Source organism: Nycticebus coucang, chromosome 6 (assembly GCF_027406575.1).
Source record: "Nycticebus coucang isolate mNycCou1 chromosome 6, mNycCou1.pri, whole genome shotgun sequence".
In the NCBI taxonomy this organism is placed as follows: Eukaryota; Metazoa; Chordata; class Mammalia; order Primates; family Lorisidae; genus Nycticebus; species Nycticebus coucang.
The window spans coordinates 56,772,873-56,783,174 of NC_069785.1; positions in this window are offsets into that span (position 1 = coordinate 56,772,873).

The following is a 10,302-nucleotide window of genomic DNA, read 5'->3' on the forward strand; positions in this document are numbered from 1 at the left end:
CCATCACAATGCATCAGCAGCAAAGTAAGAACTCAGAAATTAAAGGACAGAATCTAAATTCCACACTGATTCAAAAGATAAAACTAAGCAATGGACCCTCATGGAATAAGACGAATAGAATACTACCACACTTATCAATTATCTCAATAAATGTTAATGGCCTGAATTCCCCACTGAAGAGGCATAGATTGGCTCACTTGATTAAAAAACACAAGCCCTCATTTGATGTCTGCAAGAAACACACCTGGCTTCAAAAGACAAATTAAAACTCTGAGCCAAGGGTTGGAAGACAATTTTTCAGGCAAATAGAATTCAGAAGAAAAGAGGAGTTGCAATCTTATTTTCAGATACATGTGGATTTAAAGCAACCAAAGTAAAAAAGGACAAAGAGGGTCACTTTATATTGGTCAAGGGAAAAATACAAAAAGAAGATGTTTCAATTCTAAATATTTATGCACCCAATTTATTTTATTTTATTTTATTTATTTTTATTAACCATAGCTGTGTACATTAGTATGATCGTGGGGCACCATACACTTGGTTCATAGATCGTTTGACACATTTTCATCACGTTAGTTAACATAGCTTTTGTAGCATTTTCTTAGTTATTTTGCTAAGACCTTTACATTCCACATTTACTAGGATTCACATATACCCTTGTAAGATGCACCACAGGTGTAATCCCCTTAATCCCCCTCCTTCCCCCTCCCTCCCCCTCCCTCTCCTCCCTTTCCCCCTTCTCCCTATTCTTAGGTTATAACTGGGATATAGATTTCATGTCAAGGTCCTATATTAGTTTCATAATAAGGGTGAGTACATTGGGTACTTTTTCTTCCATTCTTGAGACACTTTACTAAGAAGAATATGTTCCAGCTCCATCCATGTAAACATGAAAGAGGTAAAGTCTCCATCTTTCTTTAAGGCTGCATAGTATTCCATGGTGTACATATACCACAATTTATTGATCCATTCGTGGATCGATGGGCACTTGGGCTTTTTCCATGACTTAGCAATTATGAATAGGGCTGCAATAAATATTCTGATACAAATATCTTTGTTATGGTGTGATTTTTGGTCTTCTGGGTATATGCCCAGTAGGGGAATTACAGGATTGAATGGCAGATCTATTTTTAGATCTCTAAGTGTTCTCCATATCTCTTTCCAAAAGGAATGTATTAATTTGCATTCCCACCAGCAGTATGCACCCAATTTAAATGTTAAATTCTTGAAACAGACCTTACTCAGTCTGAGCCATATGATATCCAATAATACCATAATAACAGGGGATTTTAACACTCCTCTTACAGAGCTGGACAGATTCTCTAAACAGAAATTAAACAAAGATATAAGAGATTTAAATGAGACCCTAGAACAGAGGTCCTCAAACTTTTTAAAGAGGGGACCAGTTCACTGTCCCTCAGATCATTGGAGGGCTGGACTATAGTTAAAAAAAATTAAAAAATAAAAAATAACTATGAACAAATTCCTATGCACATTGCACATATCTTATTTTGAAGTAAAAAAACAAAACAGGAACAAATACAATCACACCACCTCATGTGGCCTGTGGGCGGTAGCTTGAGGACCCCTTGCCCTAGAACAACTGTGCTTGATAGATGCATATAGAACACTCCATCCCAAAGATAAAGAATATACATTCTTCTCATCATCCCATGAAACATAATCCAAAATTGATCAGATCCTAGTCCTCAAAACAAACCTCAACAGAATCAAAAGAATTGAAATTTTACCTTGTATCTCCTCAGACAATTAGGTACTAAAGATGGAACTCAACTCCAACAAAAACGTTCAACCCCACACAAGCATGGAAATTAAATAACCTTCTGTTGAATGACAGATGGGTGCAGGAAGAAATAAAACAGAAAATCATTAACTTCCTTGAGCATAACAATGATGAAGGCACAAGCTACCAAAACCTGTGGGATACTGCAAAAGCAGTCCTGAGAGGAAAATTCATCACTTTAGATGCCTACATTTGAAAAACAGAAAGAGAGCACAACAAACAAACTTACAAGCCATCTTATGGAATTGAGAAAAGAAGAACAATCTAAGCCTAAACCCAGTAGAAGAAAAGAAATATCCAAAATCAAATCAGAGATCAATGAAATTGAAAACAAAAGAATCATTCAGAAAATTAATGAAACAAGGAGTTGGTTTTATGAAAAAATAAATAAAATATAAACCTTTGGCCAGACTCACTAGAAATAGAAAACTAAAATCTCTAGTAACCTCAATCAGAAATGATAAAGGGGAAATAACAACTGATCCCACAGAGATACAAGAGATCATCTCTGAATACTACCAGAAACTCTATGCCCAGAAATTTGACAATGTGAAGGAAATGGAGAAATATTTGGAATCACACCCTCTCCCTAGACTTAGCCAGGAAGAAATAGAGCTCCTGAACAGACCAATTTCAAGCACTGAGATCAAAGAAACAATAAAATATCTTCCAACCAAAACAATGCCCTGGTCCAGACGGCTTCACACCAGAATTCTATCAAACCTTCAAGGAAGAGCTTATTCCTGTGCTGCAGAAATTAGTCCAAAAAATTGAGGAAGAAGGAATCTTCCCCAACACATTCTATGAAGGAAACATCACCCTGATACCAAAACCAGGAAAAGACCCAAACAAAAAGGAGAATTTCAGACCAATCTCACTCATGAATATAGATTCAAAAATTCTCAACAAAATCCTAGCCAACAGATTACAGCTTATCATCAAAAAAGTCATTCATCATGATCAAGTAGGCTTCATCCCAGGGATGCAAGGCTGGTTTAACAAATGCAAGTCCATAAACGTTATCCACCATATTAACAGAGGCAAAAATAAAGATCACATGATCCTCTCAATAGATGCAGAAAAAGCATTTGATAAAATCCAGCATCCTTTTCTAATTAGAACACTGAAGAGTATAGGCATAGGTGGCACACTTCTGAAACTGAAACTATCTATGGCAACCCCACAGCTAATATTGTACTGAATGGAGTAAAACTGAAAGCTTTTCCTCTTAGAACTGGAACCAGACAAGGCTGCACTCTGTCACCTTTACTATTCAACATAGTGCTGGAAGTTCTAGCCAATACAATTAGGCAAGACAAGGAAATAAAGGGAATCCAAATGGGAGCAGAGGAGGTCAAACTCTCCCTCTTTGCTGACGACATGATCTTATACTTAGAGAATCACAAAGACTCAACTACAAGACTCCTGGAACTCATCAAAAAATACAGTAATGTCTCAAGATACAAAACCAATGTCAGCAGCCTTTGTATATGCCAATAACAGTCAAGATGAGAAGCTAATTAAGGACACAACTCCCTTCACCATAGTTTCAAAGAAAATGAAATACCTAGGAATATACCCAACAAAGGAGCTGAAAGACCTCTATAAAGAAAATTATGAAATCCTCAGAAAGGAAATAGCAGAGGATATTAACAAATGGAAGAACATACCATGCTCATGGCTGGGAAGAACCAACATTTTTAAACTGTCTATACTTCCCAAAGCAATCTAGCTATTCAATTCCATTCCTATTAAAATACCAACATCATACTTTCAATATTTGAAAAAAATGATTCTGCATTTTGTATGGAACCAGGAAAAAAAAGGTATAGCTAAGGCAGTTCTTAGTAATAAAAAATAAATCTGGGGGCATCACCATACCAGAATTTAGGCTGTATTACAAAGCCATAGAGGTGAAGACAGCATGGTGCTGGCACAAAAATAGAAACATAGACACTTGGAATCGAATAGAAAACCAGGAAATGAAACTAACATCTTACAACCACCTAATCTTCGATAAACCAAACAAGAACATACCTTGGGGGAAAGACTCCCTATTCAGTAAATGGTGTTGGGAGAACTTGATATCCACATGTAAAAGACTGAAACTGGACCCACACCTTTCCCCACTCACAAAAAATGATTCAGGATGGATAAAGGACTTACATTTAAGGCATGAAACAATAAAAATTCTCAAAGAAAACATAGAAAAAACACTAGAAGATATTGGCCTGGGGAAAGACTTCATGAAGAAGACTGCCATGGCAATTCCAACAACAAAAAAAAATAAACAAATGGGACTTCATTAAACTGAAAAGCTTCTGTACAGCTAAGGAGACAACAACCAAAGCAAAGAGACAACCTACATAATGGAAAAGGATATTTGAATATTTTGAATCAGACTAAAGCTTGATAACTAGGATCTATAAGGAACTCAAATTAATCCACATGAAAAAAGCCAACAATCCCATATATCAATGGACAAGAGACATGAATAAAATCTTCTCTAAAGAAGACAGACGAATGGATAACAACCATATGAAAAATTGTTCATTATCCTTATCTATTAGAGAAATACAAATCAAAACCACCCTGAGATATCATCTAACCCCAGCGAGAATGGCCCACATCATAAAATCTCAAAATTGCAGATGCTGGCGTGGATGTGGAAGGAAGGGAACTCTTTTACACTGCTGGTGGGACTGCAAACTAGTATAACCTTTTTGGAAGGAAGTATGGAGAAACCTCAAAGAACTCAGGCTAGACCTCCCATTTGATCCTACAATCCCATTACTGGGCATCTACCCAGAAGGAAAAAAGTCCTTTTATCATAAGGACACTTGTACTAGACTGTTTATTGCAGCTCAATTTACAATTGCCAAAATGTGGAAACAGCCTAAATGCCCACCAACCCAGGAATGGATTAACAAGCTGTGGTATATGTATACCATGGAATACTATTCAGCCATTAAAAAAAATGGAGACTTCACATCCTTTGTATTAACCTGGATGGAAGTGGAAGACATTATTCTTAATAAATCATCACAAGAATGGAGAAGCATTAATCCTATGTACTCAATTTTGATATGAGGACAATTAATGACGATTAAGGTCACGGTGGGGGTGGGGAAAGGGGAGAGCAGAGAGGGAAAGGAGGAGGGAGGAGTAGGGAAAGGAAGAATAGAGGGAGGGAAGCAGGGAGGGGGTGGGATTGCAAGAGGGACTTTACCTAACAAATGCAATCACGTAACCTGGTTTATTGTACACTCAATGAATCCCCAACGATAAAAAAAAAAAGAAAAAGGAAAAAGAAAATAAAGAATGATCATTATGACAAGGGTAAGGTGGTATCTCGAGGTCATTTGAATTTGTATTTCCCTGATAATTAGTAATATTAGCATGTTTCATACATTTTTTTGGCCATTTTTCTATCTTCTTTTGGAAAAGAAAAATCTGTTCATATCTTTTTCCCATTTTTTAATGGAGTTTTTTTTTTTTTTTTTGGTGATTTGACTGAATTCATTGTAGATTCTGTATTGGATATATAGATGGTATAGGTGAATATTTTCTCCCATTCTATAGATTGCCTATTTACTCTGTTTACTATTAACTTTGCTGTGCAGAAACATTTTGATTGGATTAAGTCCCATTTGTTTATTTTTTCTGGGGCTAATGCTCCCCTGATGAACATGCAGATCACATCATCCTCCTACAGCTGCCTGCTCTGTGAAGTCTGTCCCTCCCCTCTCTCCCGGGAACCCTTTCCTTCCCACAACATCAGGGCTGTGGCCAAAATGGCCACACACATGGCTGGCAGGGTGGCAGCTTCTGAGGCTACCCAGCGTGCAGGCAGCCAGATGAGTCTCCTGGGCCTGCATTGGACTCCCAGTACTCTCTGTGCAACCAGGCCTCAGACTCATCTGGTACAGCCAAAGCCCACCTCTCCAGACTTGCCACTGTCTGCTTCTTTACTGTGGCGTTCTGCAGAAGTTTCTTTGGCCTATTCCCACCTGATCCCAGATCCTCTTGGGATGGAATTTCATGTACCTGGCAAGCCCAGGAAAGAGGGTGTGGAGGCCCCAAGAAATTCAGTGGGCTTCCCTGCTCCCGAGCCCAACAACCCATAGAAAACACACATCCTTATTATTCCAGAAAAAAAGGGGTCAAAAACTGTTCATTATACATGGCAAAATATAATATCCAATTTCAGATTGTGGGCATGGAAAATACAGAATGAATATAGTACATATTTTTGTACAAGAAAAATATCAGAGAAGTACATACTGAGCTATTGTTGAAAGGACACCAAAAGCCATCTTAAAGAAACACAGTGGCCAAAAGTGGAAAAATTAATCATCAAAAACAAATAATGACTACAATTGAGAAATGTCAAATATTTGGGTTTAAACCCATGAATTCATAGGGATACTTTTTAGGGAAAAAAATACCTGTTATTTCCCTTTGGGGTTGGCAAAATACCATTAAATTAATCTGAAAGCTAAAATTAGTTATTGAAAGCCAACCAATTAATTCTGAAAGTTAAAGGAATACATCTAACACTGATTTTATTTTTCTCCATGATCTGTAGCTGCATGCCCCTCTGAGTTTCTCCACCTCTCTGATCCTTGCTACCATCTATAAATCAAGATAACAATGCCTACCTTGTAGTAATGTTAAGAGGATTGAAATAGATAATATAAGTAACACTTCTAGTATAGGGCCTGAGCTTCTCTGCAAAAATTTTTGTAATACTTCAGGACATGTAACCAGTCCATGTGCTTCTTTTGTGTCCTCCAGACCCTTCTTTGGTTCACTGGCCCATCATAAAACTTTATCCTCTCAAGGGCCTACTGTAGATCAAGCACTGTGTTAAAGTTGAAGTACGAAGATTAAGACATATTCCCTCCAAAGGTCTTTCCAAAAGGAATGTATTAGCTTGCATTCCCACCAGCAGTACAGAAGTGTTCCCTTTTCTCCACATCCATGTACCCCACAAATGCATAAATGTATTAATGATCTATGTGTATATTAATTAATAAAAGGGAAAAAAAGACATATTCCCTGACCTTAAAGAATGTTTAATGTAGTAGAACTATCACCCAGAAGGCAATTTTTGTATTAAAGAGAAATTCTCAGACTGGTTTAATTTCAGGAGCTTGTCCGGGTGGTGTCTATGCTTCTCATGCTACAAATAAAATATGAAGATAGCTGTGGTCTAGTAGAAAATTAGCAAGAAAATAATAAGAGCTAAATTAACATGAACAACAAAATGGCAGAAAGAATAGATTTAATGTTACAGTTACAGGTAAGTGTCTGAAGCATACATCTGTATTTCAGTCTTAGCCTGCCTCATAGCACATAGGCACCTTAAAGCTATTCAGGTCACGTTAACTGAATAGGACAAATGGAGAAGTAGGGAGATTAATGAAGACAAACAACATTTGAAATGGCAGGATCTAATTCTAGGTAAACTGCCCTAGAGATGACAGCAGAAATTCAGTCATACCCTAAAACTGCACCCAACAGCAATACATTAAATGTACAAAATGAGATGAAAATCAATGACCCACAGTATGTGCCTGTCTTCTGGGAATCTCCTGAAAGCAGGTGGTGAGCCAGATGCAAAAATCTATTTCACTCTGAGTAGAAAGGTTTATTATTAAAAAAAAAAAAAAAAAAAAACTTCCATATAAACAAGGCTAGTGCCCATTGAGAAACACTGACTAAGAATGATTGCTTGGTTGAGTGTTACCTGTTATAACCAGTTGCAGATTAATTTTTAAATACTTGCTCCTTCTTAAAGTACTACATATTACATATAAGCACTAGAAAGAAAGCAAAGTAAAAGAAAGCAAAAGCAATGAGTGAGTAAACTTTCAAGTTTTTAAAGATGCTGAAAATTGTTCATTGGACTATTGTTGATGTGTGTACAGTGAAGCCTGAAGACACGTTGCTGACAAAAGTGGCTTAAAAACGTTTTTTTAGACCAGTGTTTCCCAACATTTTTCATTCCATAACGTAAGCACAAAATGACAGTGTTTGCACATCCTTCTGATAGACTGCTGGAAGCTCGTTACCCAGGTTCTGTCCAGTTGACCCAAGGCCTAAAGGTCTACAGGGACAAACGTCCAGATGTTATAGGATGGATGTGAGATATCAAGAACCAAAGTCAATTAATATAGTGCCTAATATAGTGCCAATTAGGAAGTCTTTATTAAAGAAAAGACTGAACAGTGGCTGTTCCCCCAGTATGGAGAGCAGCCCAGACCCAGCTATATAGAGTTCAGCTTATATAATGTGGGCTGATGCAATCTTGGGTGAGTTTACGTGATTAGAAAATTGCAGAGGCAGCTATTGTTTAAATGCTTACAAGGTATACAATAAAAATAATCACAGACATCCAGTCACATTGGTTTTAGTCATTCCTTCTAACAATATCTTTCTAGCCCCCATGTCTGGTTGGGCCTCTCAGTATGGTGGGGGTCGCGGAGGGCAAACTGGGGAAGTGCGGACTAGTTTCTGCAGCTCAAACTTCTCAGCACCACTACCTCTGCTCCCCCCCTTTTTTCTTCTGTCTCCTTTAACATTTCATTAAACAGTAAACAGTTTATTATGATTTCTTACACACTTTATACTATACTTAATGTCTAATGTTTTCTACCATTTATCATTTATTAATCTTTTTGTTATCTATTTTACCTACTCCTATTGTTAAGCCTTAGTAACTTCCCTAAACTACTGTTAAGCAGTCTCCCACCACCCTCCCACTATTGATTGTGTCTTGCTGATTTAGCAAGAATTTAAGGGTGAAGTAAAAAAGAAGGCAACAAAGGAGGAGGGGTGAGAGTGACAGATTTTTATCCCATCTCACAGATTCCCTTCTAATGCCTTCACAATACATGTTGTGCTGCTACACAACTGTCTAAGCAAAGGGTTTTTATTTTATTTATTTATTTTTTGAGACAGAGTCTCACTCTTTTGCCCTGGGGTTGAGGAGTGCCATGGCACCATCACAGCTCACAGCAACCTCAAACTCTTGGTCCCAAGCAATCCTCTTGCCTCAGTCTCTCAAGCAGTTAGGACTACAGATGCCTGCCACAACGCCCAGTCAATTTTTCTATTTTTTTAGTAGAGATGGGGATGGGTGGTGAGTCTCACTCTTGCTCAGGGTGGTCTCAAACTCCTGAGCTCAAGCAATCCACTGCTCTTGGCCTCCCAAAATCTAGGATTACAAGTGTGAGCCACCTCACACTGCATTAAGCCTTTTGGGGAGGTTCTTTCTTTGATCTCCTTGATGTTTATAATGCAACAATTAAAATCCCATAAATTAGAAAACTGTCAGGATTTCTCCTTCTTAACATCCAAGAAATTATATATGTATATATGCTCAGAAGACCTATGTAAAGTTTGGGGATATAAAAAAGGTAATAGGTCACATGATTGCAAGAGGGACTTTACCTAACAATTGCAATCAGTGTAACCTGGCTTATTGTACCCTCAATGAATCCCAATAAAAAAAAAAAAAAAAAAAAAGGTAATAGGTCAACGTGTAGAACCAAATGTCAGAACATCTACCTTACAAAACTTCCTTTGTTCGTGGCTATACCTTCAGGACCTAGACAAATGCTTGGCTCTCAATAAATTGTGATTAAGTGGGTAAATAAATGAGTGAATGAACAAATAGTAATAATGAAAAATGTTGGGTGGCACCTGTGGCTCAGTCGGTAAGGCACCGGCCCCATATACCGAGGGTGCCAGCTGAACTGCAACCAAAAAATAGCCGGGCGTTGTGGCGGGCGCCTGTAGTCCCAGCTACTCGGGAGGCTGAGGCAAGAGAATCACTTAAACCCAGGAGTTGGAGGTTGCTGTGAGCTATGTGAGGCCACGGCACTCTACCGAGGGCCATAAAGTGAGATTCTGTCTCTACAAAAAAAAAAAAAAAGAAAGAAAGAAAAATGTTACATTCTTTAACTACAAAAAAAGAAAAATACAACAGGAATTATAAGGTTGGCTATTTGGCAATAGCAGAAAAGGAGAATAATATAAAAATATAAGTTATCAGAAAAGAAATAAAGAGGATAAGAGACATTGCCAAAAATAAAAGGTAAAGTAAGATGTATATGAAGAATTTTAGAATTCATATTCCAATATTAAATGGGCCACCTCTTGAGACACTGGTTTCCTTATGTCCAGAGTAATTGTCCAGCTAGGGATAAGGCAATAGTTTGGGTGAGGTGTTGTAGGAGTACAAATAAGAAGAAAATTTGAACAAGATGACCTATGTACTATTTCTCTGCCTGTTCTAGATTTTCTCTTAAACACCATTATTTCTATTAAAATAGAAAGCCTCAAACAGATTGTGCAAGAAAATGAATTTGAAACCTCGCCATGTTGTGTGCTGGGCCAATTTGTATTTGGAGTCACAAGTAATTGTCTGCTTGCCTTAAAGCAAAGATTTTTTTCAAAGAATGGGGTGACTGGGTCTCAATAGACAATGA